This window comes from Vulpes vulpes, chromosome 2 (assembly GCF_048418805.1).
Source record: "Vulpes vulpes isolate BD-2025 chromosome 2, VulVul3, whole genome shotgun sequence".
In the NCBI taxonomy this organism is placed as follows: domain Eukaryota; kingdom Metazoa; phylum Chordata; class Mammalia; order Carnivora; family Canidae; genus Vulpes; species Vulpes vulpes.
The window spans coordinates 154,754,588-154,779,898 of record NC_132781.1 but is presented as its reverse complement, the minus strand read 5'-3'; the positions used below and the strand labels follow the sequence as shown (position 1 = coordinate 154,779,898).

Below are 25,311 nucleotides of genomic sequence, written 5' to 3'. Positions count from 1 at the left end.
TGAGTGGGCATTAACTCATTCGGTCCTCATCATGCCCCGTGGGAGGCCAGTGGGCAGGTAGCGCTCTTCCCACACCCCTTGGTTCCCCTCCAGAGCACTCGCCACCCTCCAGCCTGCCATACCCGTTGGTTTGTTTTTGTCTTCCCCACATAAGAATGTCAACTTCATCAGGGCAGGGATGACTTACTGTCACTTTCCTTCGCTGCTGGCACATCGCAGGCCCTCGGTAAATATTGGTTGAATGAATTAATGAATCACAGAAGAATAAATAAAAGCCCAGAGAGGTTAGAAGATCTGCCTGAGGTCACACAGCAAGTAAACAGTAGCTGACCTGCGTCTTCTCTCTGCGTTCTTTCCACCCTGTTTACTCTTGTTCTGGGTTTCCCAGGGTGACTGTGGTGTGAGAGTGGGCCCAGGAGGGCAGATGAGCTAGCTGCCACTAGGAAGAGCTCCTAGAACCCTCGAGATAAAAGCACAGGTTCCTTGCCAAGTTGAGGGACAGCAGCTTCTGATGATGGCCAAAGGCTTAATTTACAGCCTCTCATTTTCATTCTGGGAACAGAAGTTTTCCCTTGTTATTACCTGCAAATGATTTGTGCTAATGCCCTGAATCATGGGGCTTCCCTAAAATGTAGCATCAAAATGAGGAAGCCACCTGGTAATCACGGGGCTGGCTGTCTAGAGACGGTCAAGATCATCAAACTGACCACAGTGCTAGAAGAGGCCTCCGAGATCACACAGTGCAACCTGCCATTTTACGGATGAAAAAGAGGCCCAGAGAAATCAGGTGGCTTATGGGGTGGGGTGTGTTACAGACGCCTAGTTCACGCCCATCACTCTCTTCTTTCCTCGCTCTCCATCACCCAATGCTCCCAGAGGTGAGATGGGAATTAACCCGGAAACAGGACAGCAGCTCACGGGAAGGGATGCCTGCCTCTACTGGACCTTGTTAACCTTAATACTGTCAGGACGCCTGGCTAGCTCAGTGGTTGAGCATCTGCCTTTGGCTCAGGTCATGATCCCAGGGTCCTGAGATCGAGTCCCACATCTGCTCCCTGTAGGGAGCCTGTTTCTCCCTCTGCCTATGTCTCTGCCTCTTTCTGTGTGTCTCTCATAAATAAATAAATTAAATATTAAAAAAATACTGTAAGTTATTTTACCAGCAAAATAATTGTATTCAGGAATAGCAGACCAATTGCAACTGACCACACCCCAAAAAAGTCCAACCCAGAAGCAAGTCAGGAGAAGAGAGAAGAACCGTGTTTTTTTTTATTTTATTTTATTTATTTATGATAGGCACACAGTGTGAGAGAGAGAGAGAGGCAGAGACATAGGCAGAGGGAGAAGCAGGCTCCATGCACCGGGAGCCCGACGTGGGATTCGATCCCGGGTCTCCAGGATCGTGCCCTGAGCCAAAGGCAGGCGCTAAACCACTGCGCCACCCGGGGATCCCAAGAACCGTGTTTTATAGCATGGGGGGGGGGTGTGGATCGTTGAGAGGGGCTGTTACAAACAACAAGCCCATTGGAGGAAACTGGGAGTTCAAAGTGTAGTGTCTTTTCATTGGCTGAGTTGTGACAATCTCTCATTGGCGCGGCTGTTGCCAGGCCAGGAGAAAATCTTCTTTCCTCATGCTGGGGAAGTAAACTACAGGTTTCTTCCTGTTGATTCTACAGCTGAGGACTGTGGTAGGAGACAAGAGCTACCCCTTCTGGCCTCCCCTCTCCATTTCATGCGAGGTTTCCTTTGCTCAGTTGCACAATGGCATATTTGGGCGCTGCGCAGCCCACATTTATCACGGGAATAGCCACATGAAAAATCACAGTGTGCCCTGTAGATAATTAAGAGCGATGACTTCTAAGTCTTTTGGACTCCACCTCTTGATTGAGAGACAAGGGATTGATTTTTTTTTTTTTAAGATTTTATTTATTTATTCTTGAGAGATAGAAGGAGAGACAGAGCCAGAGACACAGGCAGAGACAGATCCAGAGGGAGAAGCAGGCTCCATGCACCGGGAGCCTGACGTGGGATTCGATCCCGGGTCTCCAGGATCGCGCCCCGGGCCAAAGGCAGGCGCCAAACCGCTGCGCCACCCAGGGATCCCCAAGGGATTGATTTTGAAATCAATTGCCCTAGGTATGTTTGCTTCCTTTTTTTTTTTTTTTTTTTTTTACTGGATTAATTAGTGTGGGTTCGGATTTCTCTGGATTCACAATTCTCTGTGCTTTGTCTCCCCCCCACCCCGAAATTGCATTCTAATCCTAACATGACATTTGTCTGGTTTCCCCAGCAACCATCTCAAAAGCCATAAACTGCAGATTAAGGCTTTGAAGGGAGAAGTGAGAGTTGCACAGTCCTGGCTAGGAGGTAAAATCTCAGGTGCTCAGGAGGCTGGTTTGTAGCAATACCTTCTGCTGACAAAGAAAGGATGACTCAGTGCATTTGAGTATTTTCCATGTGGAAAGAGCAGCTTTTTGTTATTTTTAAATCTCCAAGCACCTAAGAATCCCTAGGGCACATCTGAAACAGGGGTGGTTTGTTGGGTAATTTAATAAGCAATTTTCATTGATTTATAAAATTTTTGTTTAAATATTATGATCTACAGGAAAAAGAACATAGAAGATCACCAGATTTATATCACACCGAATTCCCTTAAAGTCTTTTTTTTTTTTTTAAGTAATCTCTACATGCCACATGGGACACAAACTCACAACCTTGAGATCAAGAGTCACACACACCACCAACTAAACCAGCCAGCTGTCCCTCCCTTCAAATCTTAATCAGTATATGGACATACCTTTTATAGAGTTGTCAGAGTTGGCATGTGCTATTCTCATTCTCTATTTATGGATTCTCTTATGGATAAACACACTCCTGTCTCTTCTACTCTCAATAAACTGCTTTACTTCTGACATTTCTGGTTACCAAAAGTGTCTGTGGGGGTGAGTAGGGGTCCCACACCAAGCAATTCTACAACATTCACTAGGTGTCCTATAATTTAACTCAATTCTGACTCTATCTACCAGGAGTTAGCATCAGTTAACCCACAGGTTAAGGACTCTGTCCCCCAAAACTATCTCCCTCTCCCCACCTTCAGTTGCCAATCATAAATCCAGATTGTTACCTCAGTTTCTAACCAATTGGTATGAATCACAGGTTCCCAAGGTCCCTCTTCAGCTTCAATTAATTTTCTAAAGCTGCTCACAGAATTCAAACAGTTTGCTCACTGGGTTACCTGCTTATTACAAATGATATTAAAAGATAAATGAACAGGCAGGTGAAGAAATATATGGATGAGGTGTAGAAGGGTCCTGAGCACAGAAAATTCTGTCCCCATGGAGTTTGGAGTGTGACACCTTCCTGGCAGGGGATGTATCTTTGTTTACCATCCCAGAAGTTCTCCAAACTTGATTCTTTTGGATTTTAACAGAGACTTTATTATATAGACATGGTTGATTAAGTCATTGGCCATTGGTGATTGATTCAGCCTCCAGCCCCTCTTCCCTCCCTGGATGGGGAAGGGCAATAAAGTTCCAACTCTCCAATCACTCAGCTGGTTCTGGCAATCAGCTTTCCTCTTTGTGTGAACCAGAGACTTTCCAAAAATCATTTCATTAACATACACTCAGGTGTGGTTGAAAGGGGCTTGTTATGAATAATAGAAGAAACCGATTTCCCCCGTTACTCTGAAGCTATTTCAAAACCCGAGGACAAAGGCCAACTATTAGAACAAAAGATGCCACTATTGCCCTAATCAGGAAAGTATATGGGTTTGGGGAGCTGTGAACCAGGAACCACAGATAAAAACCAAAATGCACGTATTTCTTATTATAAATCACACTATCACATCCACACATCTCCATAAATTGCAAAAGCCTGAGTATTTGTGCGCCTCGTGCCTCCGTTATGAAGCACACTTGGTTTGGCCATTCCCCCATCACTTGGGATTGTGGTCATTCCTAGTTTTTACTTGTGGGATATCACTTGATAATCTTGTTTGCTGTTACCTACTACCTGTTACCTGTTACCTAGATGCCCATTCCTGGTGTTCCTGTAAACAGAGCTGTCAGTTATTTTACCAGCAAAACAGGTTTATTCAGGAATAGCAGAGGGTTGCAACTCAGGACAGGCAAGCTATGGCAAAACCATAGGCAAGTCCAGTGAACAAAGAAGAAAGAACAAAGAGGAAAGGGCAGGGAGTTGAGAAGGACTGTTATTAATAAAAAATTCCATGGGAGGAAACTGGGAGTTGTAAGTGTAGTGGCTTTTCACCGGCCGAGTTGTGACAGTCTCTCATTGGCTGGGCTGTTGCCAGACCAGGAGAAAATCTTCCTTCCTCATGCAGAGAAAATAATGTCCAGGCTTCTTTCTGTGTGGAATGCAAGGTATTGTCTCTTTCTATTGCTTCTGCAACTGATGAGGAGTGGTAGAGGGTGAGAGCTTCCCCTTCTGGCCTTCCGACTCCATTTCAAATGAGATTTCCTTTACCCAGTTTCACTGGTTTGCCCAAGAAATAAATGAAGCCCGTGGTCAGGCAGGTTCTGGACTGGGAGCTGGGGGACCTCTGCTTTTACCCAGGACATGGGCATGTTTCCTCACTCCCCTGGGCTGAGGCTCTATGGGTGTAAAATCCCAGGGAGACTAGAAGGTCTCCAGGTTGTGTCCAGCTCAGCCAAAAGGACGGTCAGGGATTCTGGTCGTGGAAGCCTCCACTGCTCAGGACATGAGCTGACTCATCAGCAGTCACCCCACGGCCTTCTTTGAATCTTCCTCCGCATCAGCAATTCCTGTCTGCCCGTCTTCCAGAATATATCCCAAATCTGACCACTTCTCCCCACTTCCACGGCCACTCCACCATTCCCCACCGCCCTGCCTCCTGGGCTCCCTTGACCTATTCTTCTCAGCCAGCCAGAGAGGTCTATTAAAAACAAAGGTCAGATCAGGTCATTGCCTGTCTTCAAATCCTTCCCTGGCTTTCCATGGTCCTTGAGATGAAGTCCAAACTCCTCACAGTGACCCATGAGACCTCACGAGATCTGATCTCTGCCTGCCTCTGACCTCATCATCCTGTCCACTGTGCCTTCAGCCCCTGCTCAGGTCAACCACATTGGCCTTATGGGCTCTCTGTCCTCCAGGAATGCTCTCCAGCTCCAGTTGCTCCCTGCACCTCCTTGCTCGTCCTTGTTTAAGAAAAAGGATCAATGGATCCTTCAATGGATCTAATTGGCTTAAGTGATTCATGAGTCACGCTGCATCCCCTCCAGCAAGGAGAGGGGGAACTCTGAGGAGTCATGGAAATAGAAGGTTTCCAAAGGAAAGAGGGTTGGGAAAGGAAATTATTAGCAAAAGAAAAAAAGTATTGTTTTAGGCAAGGCCATTTTCTTGGTGGGGGCAGGGAAGAACAGGGGGGTTTTATCAGGCACATTACCTCATCTTCCTTTTGGGGACAGAGCGGACCCCCATGACATATTTCCTCACTGGTGCTGACCGGGAAATTCCTGATTGACCAGTGAAGACCACATATCTGGAGGGAAACTGCAATTAGGTTAGGTTTAAGGCTGAGTTTGGTGACTTGGCTTAGCATAAGTGACTCCATCTTGGGCCTGTGTTTTTCTGCCTTCACATCCTTCAGGCTCAGCTCACCTGAAAGGACTTTTCACAGATGGTCTTTCTCTTGTGTTGCCATCCTCTGTGCTAGAGTATCAGCTGTTTCCCCGCCCCCACTGGAAGGTGAGGTCTACAGGGTGGGGCGGGACCCCCACTGACTGCACCCCCCCCTCCACTGCCACCAGCAGAGTGCCTGGCCTGTAGTGAACACTCAGTGGGACTGATTGAATGCATACCCGGAAAGGGGAAGGTTACCCAGAGTCCCTTCACACTTCTGCCTCACTGGGCTCGGCTCAGGTGTCTGACTCCAGTCAACTCTTTGCGGGGGAGGCTGGTGAAGGGAGGGGCTCCTTCCTGACCCCTCACTGTAGGTGTGTTGGCAGGTGTGCTATGGCCGCTTGGCCTGGGTTAACAGAGAAAGCAGATGGTGGGGTGGAGCCGCGGATGGCAGAAGGCTGCAGACCATCAAATCCCACGTAGGGGGACCTACCCAGAGATGCCAAATTGCCTTTTGTGTCAGCACATCCCCCTCCCCAGCCCCTACCACTCAGCATCATAATTCTCCCATTTATCTAGCATTTTGTAAACACTGTATTTTCTAAGCCTCATCACAACTATACGGAGGTAAGTGTATTCTCTTCATCCAACCAAAAGAAACTGAGTCTCAGAGGGGTGTTAAAAACTGATCCTGTCTTGCAGGGGAGTCAGGACTGGAACCTGAGACCACTGATTCCTGAGCGCTTGACCCCAAGCACACCCCGGCAAGAGCTTCTGGTAGCATCTGGAAGCTGCTCTGAAGATCTCAGCTCTCAGGGCCTGAGCAGGATCTTCCCGGGCTGGGCTCCCCTCGGCTCTCCGCGGCCCCTGGTGTGTGGACAGACCCCCCCCCCCCCCCCCACACACACACAGGGGAGCTCTTGGAAGCCAAGGATTGTGTCTCATGTCTTTGGTGATGAAGTAGACCCCCCAGAACTGCACTCCTTAGTCTCCGTTACCAAAACCCACCGCGGACTTTGCTATGAAAACACGGTGCGCGGGCAGCCCCGGTGGCTTAGGGGTTTAGCGCCACCTGCAGCCCGGAGTGTGATCCTGGAGACCCTGGATCGAGTCCCACGTCGGGCTCCCTGCGTGGAGCCTGCTTCCCCCTCTGCCTGTGTCTCTGCATCTCTATGAATGAATGAATGAATGAATGAATGAATAAATAAATAAAAAGAAAGAAAAGAAAGCAAAGAAAGAAAGCAAAGAAAGAAAGAAAGCAAAGAAAGAAAGAAAGAAAGAAAGCAAAGAAAGAAAGAAAGCAAAGAAAGAAAGAAAGAAAGCAAAGAAAGAAAGCAAAGAAAGAAAGAAAGCAAAGAAAGAAAGAAAGCAAAGAAAGAAAGAAAGCAAAGAAAGAAAGAAAGCAAAGAAAGCAAAGAAAGAAAGCAAAGAAAGAAAGAAAGCAAAGAAAGAAAGAAAGCAAAGAAAGCAAAGAAAGAAAGAAAGCAAAGAAAGAAAGAAAGCAAAGAAAGAAAGAAAGCAAAGAAAGAAAGAAAGCAAAGAAAAGAAAGAAAAAGAAAGAAAGAAAAGAAAGAAAACACGGTGCGCTCAGTTCCCAGCCAACCTTGGGGGGGGGGGGGGGGGCGGACACACGTTGTCAAGGCCTGGACCGCATCGCACCAGGAGCCCAGGGCAACACGGCGCCCCATAACCCAACACTTTCTGGAAATAATCTGAAAACAGAATGCAGAAACATTCTCACGGGTGTGTCGCTGACCTTCTGTGTGACTTGGGGCAACTCACCTCTGCTTCCCAGGCCTCGGTTTCCCTGTTTCTGAAAGGGGAGGGCTTGGGATTCTCCTTAGTCCCCTCCCTCTTTCAGTACCTGCGGGCTGAGGACCTCCGTGTGCCGGGGTGGGGTGGGGGTGGGGTACAGCAGTGAATCCCGCAGCCTCATTAAGGAGAAGTTCTGACCTCTGCGGCCATCAGGTGACCTGATGACCTGGTGACCCCCAAACCTCCCAATCGGGTTAATGCGATCCCACTTTGAGGACACCCACCTACATCTGGCCTGGGTGTCGCTAAGCTCCCTTCTCCCCTCTGCCCCGGGGTGGGGGTGGGGGGCTGTTGGCCCGAGCGCCCCGGAGCCGCGAGAAGGAGCCCGGCCCGGGCGCCGCGCGAGGGCGCCACGGGGAGGCGCCGCCCCCCAGCGCCCCGCCCCCGGCGCCCCCGGAGCGCCCCCGCGGGCCCGGAGGGGCGAGCGCCGCGTGTCCCCAGGATCACCTGCGCGCGGCGGGCGGGCGGGGCCGGGGGCGGGGTCCCCGCGGGCGGGGCGGGGCGGGGCGGCCTCCGTGGCGCCGGCGGGCGGGCGGGAGGGCGAGCGGGCGGCGGCGCGGGGCGGGCGGCTGGCGCGGCAGGTAAGGGGCTCCCGGGGCTGCGCGGAGCGCGGGCGGCCCGGCTCGGGCGCGGGGGCTCGCGGTCCACCTGCCGGCCGCGCTCGGCGGAGAGCCCGGGGCTGGCGGCGGGGGCTCTGGTTGCAGGAAGGGCCCGGGGTGTGCGCGTGACGGCGGCGATCAGAGCCGGTGGGAGAAAGTTGCGTCTCCCGTGGGTGCTGCCGAGGGGGCCGCGGAGGGGGCCGCGTAAGGGTGCCCTGGGCGCCAGACACGCTCGGCGCAGCGCGGAGAAGCGCCCTTAGCACCCACCTGCATTGGGTGATACTGATATTCCGCGCATCCAGAAGGCAGGTCATCCCCTTGTGGCGCCCCCCACCCCATCCCCTTGTCGCGCGCGGGTCGGAGAGCCTGAGACTCCCCCGGAAGAAAGGAGGGGGAGCTGACCTGGCCAGCCAGGAGGTGGAAAGGACCAATGTTTGCTTCATCTGTTTTCATCTGTGAAATGGGTGTGTTGATGCGTGGGCCCAGGCGGGGCCTCTCGGGGAGGAAGAGCTGTGATTCTAGGAGCTGGAAACCCACACCAGGGGGAGGAACCCACGGTCCAGGTTCAGATCAGCAAATTGAGTAGACGCGTTGGAGCAGCTGCAGGTGGCTCCCGAACAAGCTGCTCCAGAGGAAAGGCGCAGGGACAGCTACTATTCTGCGGTCTGGGTACCCTGGTGGGACAGGAGACAGATGTGTCACATACTCTGGAGGGACCAAGGAAGTCCTCTAGTCTGGGAGGAGGATCTGGAAGGCTTCTTGGAGGAGATGGGATTGAGTGGAGCTGGGAAAGAAAGCACAGTGCTTAAGGGCCAGTGCTCTGGCATTAGTCAACCTGGGCGTTCGAATCCTTGCCTTGCCCCTTAGCCCGGGCTAACGTAGCCTCGGGCAAAAACTTTTGTTCCTCCATGGTTCAGTTTGATGTACTCTCTAAATGAAGTAGTTTCTCTGAAAGATTAAGTCAGATAATCCATACAAAGTACTTAGTACAGAGTCTGTATAGTGGGCTCTCAACAAACATAAGCTACTGATTTCCACTGGACTGGGTGGAGCTCCTCATGGGCAGGGACAACGTTCGCCATCATCTCCCCAGCACTGGTGTGGGGCCTGGCGTATAGTAGGTCTCACTACATACCTGTTGGATGAATATGAATAAATGATAAATGAGTATGTAGTCAACAAGTAGCCAGTTTAGAGATGGCCAGATCCTAACAGATGGGTATGCATGTAGAAGACTGTGGTCTAGGTGGATGAAACTGTAAACATGAGCCCCAAGTATCAGATCAGGGGTACCACCCTCGTATGGGGAGGAAGGGTAACATGATAAGCATATCCAGAGCTACAGAGGTAGGGAAGGGCCCTCAAAATCCTGGAATCTTGAATCCCAGCAGCCACACCGGAGTAGGTGAAGGAGCTGGAAGCCTAGGTGGGTCAAATACCTTTCTCATGTCCTCTAAGTGGCCATCTCAAAGTTACATGTGTAAGGGGAGGAAGGGGTGACAAGAGACCCCAAAGGATCATGGGTACCTGATGGGAGCAGAAGAGAAAAGGGAAAGGAGCCCCAGAACCCCTTCATGGGGGTGGGGCATCCCTCACCGTGTCCCTGCTGCTCTCCGTGTGGGCTCACAGTGACATGGCCCAAGGGGGCAACATGGTGCCAACGAGCCAACCACTGGGTGTGTGTGATGACCCAGTGAACGAGGTCGGAGGAGCGTGCCACCCCGTTCGGGGACTCTATCGGAGTGTCCTATCAATAGCCCATCCCTGTGGCTAGCTCCTGCGCTCTTATCCCACCACGGAGTGTGGCCCCTCCAGCCTCAGGCCAGGGGGGAGCCGTGTCTTGGGGGGTTGAGCCATCGTCTAAGCAGGGTGAGGGGCCTCCTCTGTTCTGCAGCCCTGGAAAGGCAGTGTTGGGTCGCTCCCACCCTGGTGTGACCAGGATGATGTGAGAAGCAGGGGTCTGAGGTGGAGGTGAGGGGTTGGGGAAACACGCCCCCAGGAGACAGGACGCACTGTACCCCCTAAAAGAGCCAGGTTCAGAGTTTCTCCTCGCAGCACTTTCCACAATCATTCATAATTGTTTAATTTGCCACTTGCCCTTGATTAATGGGTGCCTCAGAGACCTGTGGGGCTCGAAGAGCAAAGCAACATCCACACTGATCCCCATGCTACTGCTTCTGGGATGCAGGATACTGGTGTTTAAGGGCGACAGGGACCCCTCGTTTAGAGGTACCAAGGGCACCCTTTGTTTGGAGGTGCGGAAGCAGGGGGAGATATGCTCAGCCAGGGAGCGTTAGGTGGGGGGCCCTGAGTTTCCTGATCCCAAGGGCTCTGGCTCTACAGCAGGCTCCACTAAACTCTCTGGGAACTGAAGATGCTGCCACATTTGCCCTAATTTCCCGATCTTCCAATAAAAGGGGATGAAAAGTTAGAAAAAGAAAGTCAAAGTGGATGTTAAGTTGCCCAATGAAAGCTTTTAATTAAAAAGGAAACCCTCACGCAGGGTGATGAGAAAGAAGGACTGTTATCTCTGTTCACTTTTTTTTTTTTTAAGATTTTATTTATTTATTCATGAGAGACACAGGCAGAGGGAGAAGCAGGCTCCCTGCAGGAACCCCAATGTGGGACTCAATCCGGGGTCTCCAGGATCACGCCCTGGGCCAAAGGCAGGTGCTAAACCGCTGAGAGCCCTGGGGGGGGGGGGGGGTCTGTCACTTAATTTTTTTTTTAAGAGGTAAAGAAAAATCATCAGCCCAGGGACCTCTCTAACCTAAGGCTGAACCCTCGCTGTCAGAAGTGCCGGGCCAAGATGCGCGCTCCGCAGGCTGGTCCCGCTCTTTTGGGGTCTGGCAGGACGCATCCCTCTGTTTTCCCTGGGGCAGGTTCCTTATGGGAAGGACGGATCCTAGGCAGGAAGAAAGGGGGGGCCGAGCCAAGGCGAGAGCCAGTGGCTGTGGATTCCTGAGCCGGCCAGGGCCGGGTGTAGGTAAAGCCGAGGGCTGTGGCCGCAGGGCTGGAACTTCTCCTGTGGTTTGAGCCTCCCCCGGGGCGGGGTGGTGGCTGCAGTTTGGCCTAAGGAAGGAAAGGAGGGTGTGCCAATCTCTAAGACAGAGAGGCCTGTTCTTCAGCCAGCTTAGAGGCCTGTCTGAGGGGCCTCCTGCCGGGGCTGGCCACTCCTGAGCCGTTGGGGCCCGGGGTGGGGGGTTGCCAGGTCCCCCGTAGCTGCTGGGGCCTCGAAGAGGTGGAGCAGGTGGGGTGAGACCCCGAGGCCAGCACACCCGGCCCCAGGGCGGCCCCCGGCAGCGGTCAGCAGCAAGCCTAGGCAAGGAGCAAGGACTTGGGCCTGTGCTTTGGGATCTTGTTCAAGGTGTGACACCTCCCTGGGCCTCAGTTTCCTGATATGATAGGATTCTAGCCACAGCAATCACTTAATAGCTATTAGACTCCCTTCCCCTCTAGAGAAGCTTGCGTCTTGGGAACTGTTGAGCCCACCCTTCATGCAAACACAGCCTCAGAATTTTTTTTTAAGATTTTATTTATTCCTGAAAGAGAGAGAGAGAGAGAGAGAGAGAGGCAGAGACACAGGCAGAGGGAGAAGCAGGCTCCATGCAGGGAGCCTGATGTGGGACTCGATCCCGGGGCCCCAGGATCACGCCCTGGGCTGAAGGCGGTGCTACACTGCTGAGCCACCCCGGCTGCCCAGCCTCAGAATTTTTAAATTCCTCCACAATTCACACCGCATTCCTTCCTTCACTCGTTCACCCCTTCTGCTTCTCCGGGGCTCACACCTGCTGCCAGCCCGCCCTGCAGGATTCACACACAGCCCTCCATGTGCCTGGCTGCTTGCAGACCTCCCAGCACAGCACAGCACAGAGGCCTGGCCCTGAAGCTGCCATCTGTTGCTGCACCTGGAGTTACCTCTTCAGCCTGTCGTGCACCTTGCTTCCCCGCCGCCCTACCTCATCCTATTATCCTCCAACAGATTTCCTCAGGCTACAGCCTGCAGGTCAGGGAGGGAAACGAAGGTTCACTCCTGTTGGCTGGGCACCTGCTGGTGTCTGCAGGGCCTGGAACACCCACAGCATCCCAGGAAGCGAGGGGTAGGATGCCCTTGTTCCTACCGAGGTTCAGAGACAGAAGCAGCTTGCTGGGTGCCACAGAGGTAACCAGGGATGCATTCTGACTTCCCCGGGCCCCAGGCAATTTTGCCTTCAGAGGCCCCTTCCTCCATAAAAAAATGTTACAAGATGTATCTATGACTGCATTGGTATATTAAAGCATTTTCTCTGGGGCGCCTGGGTGGCTCAGTCGGTTGAGCATCCGCTCTTGGTTTCGTCTCAGGTCCTGATCTCAGGGTCGGGAGATGGAGCCCTTCATGGGGCCCCACACTCAGCAGGTGTTTGCTCGAGATTCTCTCCCTCCCTTTCCGTCTGTCCCTTCCCTGCTTGTGCTTACGCTCTCTCTCCCTCAAAAAAATAAATAGGTCCTTTTTAAAGAAAACATTGTTTTTCCAACCTAAAAGTTCCTCTTTTCTTCTGATCTTGAAAGAAATGAAAACATTTTTCTGGGGCCCTGGGCGCTTTGTCTTCTGCACCCCATGGCAGCGTGGGCCCTGGAGCTTACAGTTAGGCTGGGATTCCAGTGGAAGCTTGTCTCTGTGGGACTCTAACCTCCTCACTGTACTGCTCTTTAGCAATTAAAAAAAGAGCAAGCAAAGAATGGCGGGGGGGGGGCGGGGGGGCGGGCAGGTACTGGTTATCTGAAATCTTACCACTTGGAGCAGCATTAATAGTTCTCTCTGGAGGGATCCCTGGATGGCGCAGCGGTTTGGCGCCGGCCTTTGGCCCAGGGCGCGATCCTGGAGACCCCGGATCGAATCCCACATCAGGTTCCCGGTGCATGGAGCCTGCTTCTCCCTCTGCCTGTGTCTCTGCCTCTCTCTCTCTCTCTGACTATCATAAATAAATAAAAATTAAAAAAAAAAAAAGTTCTCTCTGGAAAAGGGAACTTGATTTGTTTATCCTCCCACTCCCTGCCTTGGTGTTTTTTGACCTAAACTTTTTAAGGGTCAAGCCCACTGAGTCCTCTTTCTCCAAAACTCTAGGTGCCCCACCTGGGCCTTCTCTACAATCACAGACCCTAAGGAGAACTGGTTTGCCCAGAGGACAAAGAGGAACCATTTATCTTTTAGAAATAGCTCCTAATCCCCAGTATCAGTATCATTGGTCATAATAATAACAATAATTAACACATTTGCATGCCCTGCGTGCAGGGCACTGTGCTAATCCCTCAGCATGCATTGTCTCCTAAAAGCTTCAGTACCCTATGAATAGATACTGTATGATCATCTCCATTTTGCAGATGAAGAAACTGAGGCTTAGGAAGACTATGTGACTTTCAGTGCCAGGATTGGGACTGGGGTCTGCCGGTTGGTTGTCAGAGCATAACCTCATGAAGGCAGGGACTGTTTTCCACTTTCTCCCCATCACCTGGCACAATACCTTGGTACATATGAGCCTTCAATGTGGAATGAATGAATGTTTGACAGATCCCAGAGCCTGACCTCTTAACCTCTCTCTGTCCTGCTCTTGAGGGAAGCTTACTGGCTTCCAGTCCTGCCCCTATGGCAAAACCTGGGCAGCTGCCCCCCGGGGGTGGTCAGGGACAACTCAAAGCTGGGGTGAGGCATTGAATAGAATAGGCAAAGGCCCAGGCATTCACTGTCCCGTCCACACCCCTCCTAGTACCCCCACCCCCAGCCTGTGGAACCCCACTGGGATTCCCACTGGAATCCTCCTGCCCAGGCTGTGGCTCCCTTAGGAACTCAAAGGTGCAGCCCGACAGTCACAGAGCAGAGTGGCAGCCAGAGGGGGTGGCCAAGTGTGTCTCTGTGGCTCTCCACCCTGGAGCTCATCTATTCTCTCCTGTTATGACTTTGGCCCTTCCCCAGGGTATATTACCAGAGAGATAGCTGGTACCTCCAGGGGAACTTGAACTCACCGACAAAGTAATTAGACACCTAAGAAATACTACTATATAAAGAAAGGCAACTATAAAAGAAAGGCAATAAACCAAGTGACACATTACATCTGAAGCAGAATTATGGAAGCAGGGGGACCACAGTTTGAAAGGAAAATGTGATAATTATCTTAAGGCGATAAGAGCAGACATGTGTGAAACAAGAACAAGAAGCCATAGGCGAGAACCAAGTCAAACGTGAGCTATGAAAGTTAGAACATTTAAAATAAAGGACACAATAGATCGTATAAATATCAGGGTGGGTACAGCTGAAGAATTCACTATTCATGAGTGAAATCGGATTGAGAACTGTCCCCGAAAAGCAGGAAAAGATAGAGGTAACAAAGAAAAAAGAAAAGCTGAGGGAGATGGAAAGTAGGAATCCCAGAAGGAAATGAAAATGACATAAATAAAGAACGAAACGATGGAGATTAAATGTTCCAAATGAAATGTGGATGGTCTCAGATCGAAAGGGCTCCTAGAATAGCCAACAGTAGAAATAAGGAAAAATCTACACTGATACGGGGTGAAATTGAGCCAACCAAAAACAGAGGAAGAGCAGGGAGAGAGAGAAGTAGCGTAGTAACAGCCCTTACAAAGGACCAAGAAGCGGATTACCAGTCTACCCTTCAAGGGCTCTTGAAAAAAGAAGTCACAGTGCTATTATGAATTGAAAGAAAACCCTTTCAGTCCAGCATCTTCAAGCCAGCCAAAGTGTCATTCAAACATGAGGTCATAATAAAAATATTCTTGGGCAAATAAAGCTGCAGAAGGTGGAAGACACAGACCCACACTGAAAATCCTCTTGAAGGAAATACTTCAATCATAAAAGAAAGAAATCCAGGAGACGCTGCAAGAATGTAGGGAAGTCGGGCATTTCCCACAAGGCTCAGGGTAAGCCGAGGAAGTGGTACTTGGCATTTTACATAGGAAGGGGTTTATACACCTGATTCTTCAAAGGTATTGAAAAGGCTGGAGAAATCCACAACACTGCAGAACTGGCCAGACTGGGGAGCTGTGTAAGGCACCTGCTGTAATCGGGAAAGTGGGAGGATTGCAAAGCTGCCCTAAACTGTTGAATTTAAGGACACAGTGGCCAGAACTGTGCAGATCCGGGATCTGGAAGCTGATCTGCTATAATCGCGCAGATCCTGGAACTCAGAGCCTGGCTCCAGTGGTAGCGGCAAGCTTGCTCATCTCTTAAACCAACAGAGTGCGAGCCTTGGGCTCAGACACTGGGGGGTAACTGTCTGGCTAGAATTTAATGACTTTGATCTGCTTCATCAAATTCGTGATGGCAATTGACATTGTTTTTTTCTATTTTCAGAGGTGGTAGAAAAATTGTGTTTCAAATAAACTGATAAATGTGTCTTTAAAAGATTCTATTCATTCATTTGAGAGAGAAGGAGTGGGCATGAGCGGAGAGGAGGGGCAGAGGGAGAGGGAGAAGTGGACTCCTCGATGAGCAGGGAGCCTGACCTAGGGCTCCAACCCAGGACCCTGAGATCATGACCTGAGCTGAAGGCAGATGCTCAACCAACTGAGCCACCCAGGTGCCCCAATATATATATTTTTTAAAGATTTAGTTATTTATTTGAGACAGAGAAAGTGAGCTGGGGGGAGAGGGAGAGAGAGAGAGAGAGTCTTGAGTAGACTCTGCACTAAGTGTGGAGCTGAACATAGGGGCCCCAAGATCACGACCTTAGCCGAAACCAAGAGTTGAAACCTAACTGACTGAGCCACTCAGGCGCCCCTAGACTGATAAATATTTTAAAGGAAAAGCAGGTCCAGGCATCTCAATTCAAAGTCATCATGATTGGTGTAAACAATTATTAAAAGTGGTCGGAGGTGGCAAAGGTGACCTGGGGAGGGTCTCATGATGGAGGCAGGTTTTGCTTGGTAAAGGTGGGAACCCTAGAGTCTTGTGCTGGTTATGTGATGCTGGGGAGCCAGCCACTCCAAAACTTGGGTACCTCAAAAACCACTTTTTTTTTTTTTTTTTTTTTGTCTCATGGCTTTACAGGCTGGCCAGGGTCAGCTGCGAGGTTCTCACGTGGGGTCTCTCACCTGGTTTCGGTCAGGTAGTCAGGCACCTGAAGACGCAGCTGGCCTGGGTGTCCAGGTGGCTCACATGTGGCTGCCCATCAGCACTGGCTGTCGGTTGGGATCCCAGCTGGGGCTGTCAACGAGAGCATCCCCCTGGGGCCTCCCTGTGGGCCTTGGGCTTCTCAGGGCCCAGCAGCTGGGTTCCGAGAGGGCGGTTTCCAGGAGGAAGCACGTGGGAAGCAGAAGCTGCCATGCCAGGGCTGTAGCTAGAACTGCCAGTGGCACTTCCACCATATTCTAGTGGTCCTAGTGGTCACGGGGCCCACCTGGATTCCAGCGAGTGGCAAGGTGGACTCTGCCTCTTGGTGGGCATAGGGTCTGGGACATGCTGCTGAGGATCATGTGGGATGGAAGATTCTGTGCAGCCAGATTCCCAGGAGCCCAAGCACTAGTGGGTCTGGAGAAAGGAAGCATCTCATTCTGCCTGCCTGGGGTGGGAGGAAGGGAGGAGACAAGTGTTGGTGGATAAGGTTGAGAAGAGTCCCTGGAGGATGCTGGCTGCCAAGACCAAGTCAGAAGTGACTGATCGTATTGGGGTGGCGGAGAGACGCTGTGCAGAAAGCTAAAGGCCTGGCGGCTCTAGAATTTGAATTCCTTTTGCAAGAAGTGAGTCCCCAGGGAAGAGGCTGTGCCATCTGTTCCTTCACGGTAGCATATCCCAACCCCACGATGGAGTAAAAACCACGCTGCCCCCAGTGCACTGGGCAGTTGTCAGACAGTTGTCGGATGCTGGGTGCGTGGCCAGGCCAGGTGCTATGCAAGTCAGTCTACGATCATCAGCCATTGGACTATCCTAGAAATTCCAGTATCTCTGCCTTCATTCTGACTGTTGGCAGGCCAGGTCCGAGGACCCGAAAGAGATCCCATAGGACCAGCCAAGAGGGAAGGTTCTTGGCTTCAGAAAGGATGGAAATTAAACTCAAACCCACAAGAGGTGAAAACAATTTAAGGAAGATATAGAGAGAGCAGATACAGTCTACTCAGGAAAGAAAGGACAGAGTCTCATCTTTGTTCGGGGCCTGGGGGTTTTACTGAGGACAACAGTTGGGTCCTTGTGTCCTCTCAGGCATCCAGGAACCTGTTAGAACAGAGACCCGGGCCCACGTGTTGATTCCTTGGAGCCAGGGGGTCTTGGCATCCAGATGTCTTCGAGCACCAGTGATCTGGAATATGGTATGATAGCTTTGTCTGGTCATTCTCAGCTGCTCTTTACTTAGGTGTTATCTCTTCTAGAAAAATCATTAACTCCTTGCCCCTTACAAGGAGGATATATGCTATCTGCCTTACAAAGCATGTGTAGAGGAGGGTGGGGGTGCAGGTCCTAGCAAGAAGAGAAGCAGGAAAAGGAACAGAAGAAGATTTCTAAGGGGCTCCTTCAGTCTCCCTGACTCCATTCTTTTGCTTCCAGAACCCCTCTTGGGCGCTTCATGGCCCCAGAATCCTTTGTGAGGCCAAGGATCCTGTTTTTTTTACTAGAAAATTAGGGTCCAAGTCCAAGCACTGTAGGAGCCCAGAGGACAGTGTGACGCCTCTGGAGTCTGCATGGAGCTGAGTGGGGAGCTCCAATGGGCATCGCTAGAATTCAGGGAGCCAGAGTCTGGAGAGTTCAGCGCACGTTCGAACCTGACCCTTCTTTGGCATTTGCTTAAGCCCATCTCTTCCATGAAGCTTCTCTCAGTGTGCGTGCATTCATTCATTGATTCACTCAGGTGTCTTCTTAAATGGCAGCTCCCTGCCCCCTGAGTGCTGAGTGCTGGCCGCATGGTTCTGAGGCAGGTTTTGTCCCTCGGAGAGCTCCTAGAATAGAAGGGAAGGCAGACCTGTCTACTAATTACACTTTCCTGTGCTAAGTGCTCTAACCGAGGTCCCTAGGAGATGCTGTGAAGATCCTCAGAAGAGACTGACCTTCTTGAGATTGGTGGCGAAGCTTTGGGCAGGTCTGGGGGTTAGCATGCATGGCTAAATGACTTTTTTTTTCTTTTAAGATTTTATTTATCTGATTCAGAGAGAGAATGCAAGCAGGGGGAGCAGCAGGCCAAGGGAGAGGGAGAAGCAGGCTTCCTGTTGAGCAGGGAGCCCGATGCAGGGCTCGATCCCAGGACCCTGAGATCATGACCTGAGCCAAAGGCAGATCCTAACCGACTGAGCCACCCGGGGGCCCCGCTGAATGACTTTGGCAAAGCCCTCACACGTGCCTGGTTTATACAGCGAGGCTAAGTGATCGGCATCTACTATTAACAATTTGACTGTTGCGACCAGGAGTGGACAGGAAACACAAAGCACAGCTTGCATGTGAGGCAACAGGCTCAGAAGAGGTTAAAGTCACAGGCCTGAGGTGACCCCACTAAGCTGGAATCCAAGCCCAGGGTAACTCTAGAACCCCTACGTCAGTCCGCCCTAGCTCACTGCCAGTCCACACTGCCAGTTCCCTTCCCAGAGAGGGGACCGACCCCGTGGGGAGGAGGAAAGCCCAAAGGGCCCAGGTAGGGCCTGTGTGGGTGCCCTGGTGCGCCGGGAGAGGAGGCCGGAGGCGTAAAGGCCGAGGGCACCAGGCCAGGGGAGCCAGGGGAGCCAGGGGAGCCAGGGGGCATGATTCCGTCTGCAGAGAGAACTGACCACGGGTTCCACCCTGGACTCTCTCCTCCCACGACACTGTCCCCCGAGGGCTCCTCAGCTCCTGTCCGCGTCCTCAGGGGCAGAGCCGGGCCTGGACCAGCCGCCTCCCGACTCCAGGCCTGGATTTCACCCCCCGGCCCGGCCTCCCTCGCAGGCTGTGGTGTTTGCTCAGAACCGGAGCCCGGGGGCAGAGAGCACAGAAATATTTATTTATGTCATGGCCAACCCTAGCTCCAGAGGCCCCGAAGGGGTACCTCACAGAGAGGTTCAGTTGTTCAGTTATGTAAGCCCGAGAGGCCATAGCAGGAGGGACAAGGAGCTGCATTATAACCACTTTTTCCTCAGCTGGACGCATTTTGAAGCTGGATAACTTGACTTTTCCCTCTCTTTCTTCCTCCCTCGTCTTACTGACCTGGCATCTCTGGGGATCTTGGTGGTTCTGGATCATGCGTTGATTTTAGCCTGGTTCTGGTGAGACTGGGGTTTGGAGAGATCTTCCTGGAGGTGAGGGAGGGGAGAGAATATACTCAGCCTCCTTCCTGCCAAATGCTACACCAGAGGCTCTATCGTCATGATCGCTCCCTTTTTTTTTTTAATTTAAATTCTAGTTAGTTCACGTACAGTGCAATATTGGTTTCAGGAGTAGAATCCAGTGGTTCATCACTTACGTACAACACTCAGTGCTCATCACCAGCGTCCTCCTTAACGCCCATCCCCCACGTAACCCATCCCCCCACCCCCCACCTCCCCTCCACCACCCCTCTGTCTGTCCTCTATCGCCGGGTGTCCCTTATGGCTTGTTTTTCCCTCTCTCCTTTTTTTCTTTTCTTCCTTCCCCACATGTTCATCTGTTTTCTTTCTTAAATCCCACCTAGAGTGAGGGGCATCTGGGTGGCTCAGCGGTTGAGCGTCTGCCTTGGGTTCAGGTCGTGATCCCAGAATCCTGGGATCGAGTCCCTCATCGGGCTCCCCACAGGGAGCCTGCTTCTCCCTCTGCCTGTGTCTCTGCCTCTCTGTGTCTCTCATGAAGAAATAAATAAAAATCTTTTTTTTATGAAGAAATAAATAAAAATCTTAAAAAACAATCCATCACCTGTCTTTCTCTGACATATTTCCCTGAGCGTAATACCCTCTAGCTCCATCCACATCGTTGCAAATGGCAAGATTTCATTCTTTCTGATGGCTGAGTTGGATTCCATGCTACATCTATACCACATCTTCTTTATCCATTCATCAGTCAATTTAGGCTCTTTACCCAAACATCAACCCTATGAAGGAGGTCCCATTTATTACCTCTATTTTACAGAAAGGAATGGAGATACAGAGAGGTTAAGTAACTTTGCAAAGCTGGGCACCCAGCAGAGCCAGGTCAGTCTGGCTTTGATGCTTCTGGTTTTCAGACCTCTCACTTGGGTCTGTAACAGGGATTCTTAAGAGAGCAGGGGTGCCAGCTTCTCCTTACGGAGGAAGTTTCTCCACAGCTTACTCCCAATACATCCCTCACATCTGATCTCCACTCTGGCCTTCCCTACACACTCAGCTCCACTGAGCCGGGACCCTCACTGTCCCATCCTCTCACCAAGACATACACTTCCCTTCCTGACTGTGCTCATCCCACTCCTGCCCCCTTGTCTCTACTCCTGCCATTCTGCCCAGCAAGAATATCACTCCTCCCTTCTTCACCTTACAAAATCCCAGTAAAATACAATAACAACAATAAAGATATTCATTGAGCAAAAGCAGTGAAGTGTGCTGGCTAACAGCATGAACTGCGGGGTGTTTTGCCTGGGTTCCACCCAGTTCCACCACTTTTGCTGGCTGTGTGATCTCAGGCAAGTTACTTAACCTCTCTGGACCTCAGTTTCTTCATCTGTAAGATAGAGATAGTAATGTTCACCTCAATAGGGTTCTTATGGGATGAGTAATGTCCACCTCAATAGGGTTCTTATGGGAGTTATAAAAATAAAAGCAATACAAATAGAAACAAAGTTCTTAGAAAAACTGTAGGAAGTGCTCATTAAATGCTTATTCTTGGGATGCCTGGGTGGCTTAGTGGTTGGACGCCTGCCTTTGGCTCAGGGCATGATCCTGGAGACCCGGGATCAGATCCTACATCAGGCTCCCTGCATGGAGCATGCTTCTCCCTCTGCCTGTGCCTCTGCCTCTCTCTCTCTCTCTCTCTCTCTCTCTCTCTCTCTCTCTGTCTCTCATGAATAAATAAAATCTTAGAAAAAAATTAAATGCTTATTCTTTTTTTTTATTTTTTAATTTTTTTATTTATGTATGATAGTCACAGAGAGAGAGAGAGAGAGAGGCAACTTATTTGGCCAACTTATTTAACCCTCTTGGGGCTCAGTTTCTATATTTAAGAAATTTAAAGGCTAATATGCTTTCTACTTTGGGTGGATGAGTCCAGTATGGGACATGACCATCCATCGAAGAGAAGATGCTAACTAGCCAGTGGGGAAGGAGAGACACAGAGTTGTGAGAGCACGCAGCACAGGGGTTTTAAGTGATTCTTGGGGTAAAGAATCAAATGTGTCAGTAGGTGAGGAAAGTGTGCTCAGTACGTGCAAAGGCCCTGTGGCAGGGCTGGGAGGGACTAACAAGGATGAGCTCAGGCAGAGAGGAGACTGGAGGGGTCTACAGGATCTGCATACTGCACAGAAGATTTGTTGACCACCGTAAGTTCTAGTTTGGAGTAGACTTGAAGTTTTTAGACATTACTGTGGCTGCATCATGAAGAATTGCAGGGGCCCAGGCCAGAGGCAGGCTGGGCCCTTTGGGAGGTTATGGCAGCATTGAGGGGAGAGAATAGAACCCTGCGCCTGAGCAGGGATGGGGATGAGGAGGGAGACAATAAGGAACATTTGTAAGAAATGAAGATAAATCTGAAAGGCCTGGGCAATAAGCGGGTGGACTAATGGCAAGCGACCACTTTAAGTTTCTGGCTTTGGATACCCCTGGAGCAGGTATCATTCCCTGCAATGGGGACCCCCAGCTTTTGTGACCAAGAGACTGCCTGGGCCCTCAGGAAGCGGACAGCCTAGCTGGGGAAAGCTGCCACGTAATCACGATGATGGTGACAGTAGCTCATTGAGTCATTTAACAATGATTGTAATAGTGAATTAAGCACAGGATTTGAACCCTGGTCGTCTAGTGCCAGAGCCTCTGTGGTAGCACCCTGCACTACTGCACACGTGCCATCATTTCGTCTCTAAGTGCCTCCCAGGTGCCGAGAACGGTGCCAGCCAGGCACTGAGATGTCAGCATTGAATGAAAAGACAAGTGCCCTGTTCTCACAGTCGGTGGAGATGGCGGGGTCACAAACAAGACAGCTTGAGCTGGTGAAGAGCATGAAAGAGGGTAAATGAGATCATTCCTGGGGGGGGGGGGTGCGGTGTAGGGAAAACCTTAGACAGAATGGTGACATTTAAACTGACACAAGAATAAAATTGCACTGGGGCCCCCTGGGTGGCTCAGTCTGTTTAAGCATCTGCCTTTAGCTCGGGTCATGATCCTGGGGTCCTGGGATTAAGCCCTGCATCAGGCTCCTTGCTCAGCTTCTCCCTCTCCCTCTGTCTGGTGCTCCCCCTGCTTGTGCTCTTTCTCAAATAAATAAATAAAATCTTTTTTAAAAAAAGACTAAAATTGCATAATCACATGGTAATTTACCACTCCAGTAGGGTGTAAGGGCAGAAGTGACAAGCTTCACGAAGGAGCAGTTTCTGGGGTTTTTTGGGAAAACATTTGACCTAAATTTCTGATGTATTTGAAGGTTTGGTTTTGAAGTATAAGTAGGAGTTCACCAGGCAGACAGAGTCAGGAAGTCATCCGAGAGAGAAGCACAAATAGAAGCAGAGGCAAGTAACATTACGGGATGTGTGTGCGCAGCACAAGGTGCTTGGCGTTTCTGAAGTGTAGTCCGTAGGCTCTCCATATGGCCTCCGATGCCTTTTTGTCGGAGGTTTCCTGTTTGTCTCCACTGTTTAGCACCGTCTCCAGCACACAGCGTGGGATGAGGGAATATTTACCGGATAAGTGAATGCACGAACACACGAATGAGGTACTGGTGGCAGGAGAGGCAGCAAAGGGAGCAGGACAGAGTGTAAATCAGTGTTATCCAGTGTAACGTTACGTGCGCCACTCATGTAGTTTGAAATGTTCTAGAAGCCACGTTTAAGAAGTTAAAAGAGAGGCACCTGGGTGGCTCGGTCGGTTAAGCATCTGACTCTTGGTTTTGGCTCAGGTCATGATCTCAGGGTTGTGGCATCGAACCCCTCGTTGGGCTCCACACTGGGCACGGAGCCTGCTTAAGATTCTCAAAAAAAAATTTTTTTTAAAAAGTAAAAAGCAGGCTAAATACACTTGAGAATATATTTTATTTGACCCAGTATATCCCAAACATTCTCAAACAGGTAATCAATGTTAAGAAATTCCTAACGAGATTTCTACTACTGCTAAGTACTGGAGTATTTAATACAATACCTAATACCGGAGTATTTCTAATTCTTCTACTTTGGACTCAGCCTTTGAGATCCCGTGGGTATTTCACGGGTGCATCATGTCCCGCTTCACCCCAGCTGCGTTTCCAGGCCTCGGGAGGCCCGCCTGAGCCCCGGCTACCGTGTTGGAAAGTACATGTCTCCGCGCTGCCAGGCAATGGAAAACCTGCTGAGCCGTTTGGACGTCATTCAGCTCAGCCGATGAGAGGCCGCTGAGGGTCTGGCCAGTGGGCCGTGGCCATGAGGCTCTGTCGGTGGCTGTTCAGCTGATGGCTCCTGAGAGTGGAGAGGCCCGTTCCGTGGGCTCCGCTGCAAGGCGGAGAGGCACACTCGGGATGTATCTCACTCCACTTGGCCGTGGGGTGACTGGGGTGGAGACAGGGTGCCCCCCACCCTGGAGACGCTCCCTTGGTGCCCTCCAGGGCCCAAGGCCCCCACCCTGCCAATAACCACCCTCCTTCTGTGACTCTGAGCCCCTCTTTCCGAGGCCGTCACTGGTCCCTGAACATAGGCTTTAGCAGAGTGCGGCATCTGCTGTCATTCGTGGGTAAGCAGACGTGGCTCTGGGCAGCTGTGCGAGGAAATGAAGCATCTCTTAGTGTGTTTAGCAACAGCCCCACCTGGCTTAGCTCCCTCAGGGCCACCTGGGGATGCACTGGCCCATGGAGGCACGTGCTCAGGTGCTCGCTCCCTGCTCCCTGTGGCTCAGCACCCCCAGGAGTATGCCTTACACCCCTTACACCACTCCTGCTCATTTTTGTATTTCCTTGGACGCCAGACTCACACTGCCTTGCACATTCTGCACACCCTAAAAGCGTCTTCCACGTTTCCTCTAACTTGGAGGCCAAAGTGTTGGGTACCGGGAGGCCCCTGGTTTGGGAAGCAGAAAACCAGGTCCCACCCCTGCTTTGGTAGCTCTGTGACTTTGGGTGGGTTACTGGGCCTCTCTGAGCCTCCCGTTCCTTGGGTGTAAAGCAGAAAGAGTGCAAATAGGATTAGATGGGATTGCGAACACGAAGGCCAAGCACAGTGCTAGGCACAGAGGAGGAGCCCAGCCTGAGCAGTCATGACTGCCAAGTGTCCATTGTCCCCCACCGCAGCTCCTTGGGAGCCAGGCCCAGCTCACACACCCGGGGCCCCGGATGCTCCCAGCCTGCCCGCCTGTGGTCCTCTCAGGCTGTCAGCCTCGGGATAGGCCTCACCCAGCCTTGAAGCTAGAGTCCGGCAAAGACGGGGGCCTGTGGCTGAGCTCTGTGGGTGTGAGGGTCTGCATTCCCGGACTCTGGGTTCCATGGGCGATGCTGCAGAGACGACCCTGGGCACCCTCAGGCCTTCGCGGTGGCACCTGGGACAGGTCAGCCCTGAGGGAACCCCGAGGCAGTTCCAGGGCTGGCTTACCCGCTGGGCACAGCAGACACGGAGCTCACAAAACTTTTAAAGGCCCTCCAAAATATTTAACTTCTTTGAAAATCAGAGGGGAAGAAAGCCAGCTTCCAGAGAGGTAGAAAATGTTTCCATCTTTTTCTCACATCACATCATATTTCTTTACATTTTTAAAAGATTTTATTATTTATTCATAAGAAAGGCAGAGACACAGACAGAGGGAGAAGCAGGCTCCATGCAGGGAGCCCGATGCGGGACTCGATCCCGGGACTCCAGGATCACCCCCTGGGCCGAAGGCAGGCGCTAAACCGCTGAGCCACCCAGGGATCCCTTTACATGTTTTTCTCACAATTTTTTTCACATCAGGAAAAAATAAATATTTAAAGCCCATGAAAATTTATTAACGGGGGAGAGGGGGCACAAAAGCCACAACGCGGCCCTGACCAATTCTTCATTCGGTCAGATGGTTTTGTTGGGCAGGGCCCTTTCTGTCAATTCTTGTTCAAGCCTGGTCCAGCTGCACACATACCTTTGCTTCCTCGGATGGGGAAAATGAGACTCATGGAGGGTAAATAAGTTGCTCACGACAGTGAGTGTGGAGGTGACCGAGGTGGGATTTGAGCTGTGGTCCATCCGAGTCCAAACGATTTCCTTCATCACAACAC

At 51.1% G+C, this 25,311-nt stretch overlaps 1 protein-coding gene across 1 annotated transcript in view; it reads left to right on the top strand.

Annotated features, from left to right (window-relative positions):
* Positions 1–7,949: 7,949 nt before the first annotated feature.
* The window catches only part of NCMAP (non-compact myelin associated protein), a 42,718-nt gene continuing 25,356 nt past the window's right edge, over positions 7,950–25,311 (top strand). The window contains exon 1 of the mRNA XM_072750793.1: positions 7,950–8,000. The gene's annotated coding sequence lies outside the window, so the exon portion shown is untranslated. The remainder of the gene's footprint in view (positions 8,001–25,311) is intronic.